Raw genomic sequence first — 1,655 nt, 5'->3', positions numbered from 1 at the left:
GACGGAGTTGGGTGCTGCTCCTGTGAAGACCTCGTGTGTGCCTTGTGACCTGATAAACTTTGTGTTGCCCGGGTTATAAGCTGGATCGTGCAGTGTGACATGCTGGTTTCCCCCTGTATTGTGCCTATAGAAAAGGTACGGGTAAATAATTGTGTAAATAAAGGAAAGACTGTCATTTTGTTTTAAATTTTTGTGCCCTGCCTCGCCACGTGGCATTTCCCCTGGTGGTGTTCTGGGACGCTGTGGTGCTTGGTGCCCTTGGAGCTTTTCAGTGTTCACGACCCTGTGTATAGCATCCCGTCTGCCTAGCCTTCCTTTTTGTTGGTGGCAGAGAGACGAGGCAGTCGGCGTAACAATATCATAAAATCAATTTTCTATTTCATTCCTCTTCTGTTTTTTAACCCCCGCAATCCCTTGCCCTTTGTTGTCGTGGGGGGGGGGGGGGCCTTAGGAGACGGAGACTGGGACCCAATGAGGGGAACTCCCAAACCTTGGGACTCAGCCCTCGACTCAACTAATTTGCTTTGGTCTTTTTTTTCCTGCCCAAATTTTTCGTTTCTGTCTCTTCACCAAACCCTTCTGCTATCCACCTCCTAAGGTGTGAGAGGCCGTGCTGAAAGGATAAAAGGCGGGACTTTTTTGCCAGCCCTGAACGGCCTGAGGGAGCCATGGGCAGGGTATTCCCCTGATTTAGTTAACTAGCCCTTACCCCTCAAGGGGACCCTGGGGGGTGGACTGTTTATCCCCAACATAACCCAGGCTTACCATGGCCAGTAATAAAAAACATATCCCCACTATTAGGGCAATGAGGCTTTCCCCCTTATAAAAATAGCGTCAACGATGTAAACCCCACCCGTTTCCCCTGACCCCAGGCTCTCCTTTGCCCACGGCTCCGAACACTGCAATAACTATCCTCTCACAATGCCTACTAGTACAGTAGCCAACAATAAACCCCTTTAAGGAACATTTCCACTCCCCCAGCATGCTCAACTTCAACACCTCTATCCCCACAACCTCCAACATCAACCACCCCTTTCCTCCCTTATAATACCTTACAGCCTTATTGCCCCCCTCTCCATAACACTACCCCCCTCAACACTACTACATCTTGTCACCCCCCCCCCGCCTTCTATTTACCCCTACCCTCACAACAATTTTGAATACTCTCTTAAGCGCACCCAAAATGGGCCCGATTTTTCGTGATCCCTCCACAACTCCCTACTCTGACAACACCCTTCTCTTCCAACAACGTCTCCAAAAACAAGTAAGTAAAGTCTCTTTCCATAGCCGACCCGACCGCTCCCGTCTTGTCACAGTAACATCCGAAAACCAAGCTATAGCATTAACAAAACTAACAGACCTGTATGGTAACCCCATCCTTGCAGAACCCCCACCCAAACCCCCTCAATACTGCACCGGAACAGTTTCAATCTCCCCAGCAAATGCCAATCTATGACAAAGATTGGTCAGATCGTGGAGAAGACCTACTTGCCTGTCTCACAGACTGTGATGCAACATCAGTACAATGCTACTCCATTCCCCCCAGAGGTCATTGAAAGAAACCCACTAACATAGCCAAAATTACCTTCCGTAGACATGACCTTCCCTTTATCGTCTACATAGGAGGAGAATCCCTCCTTGTTCGTCCATACCAA

The sequence above is a fragment of the Penaeus monodon genome, chromosome 44 (assembly GCF_015228065.2).
Source record: "Penaeus monodon isolate SGIC_2016 chromosome 44, NSTDA_Pmon_1, whole genome shotgun sequence".
Taxonomy (NCBI): Eukaryota; Metazoa; Arthropoda; class Malacostraca; order Decapoda; family Penaeidae; genus Penaeus; species Penaeus monodon.
The sequence above is the reverse complement of the archived record's forward strand: the minus strand, read 5'-3'. Positions refer to the sequence as shown.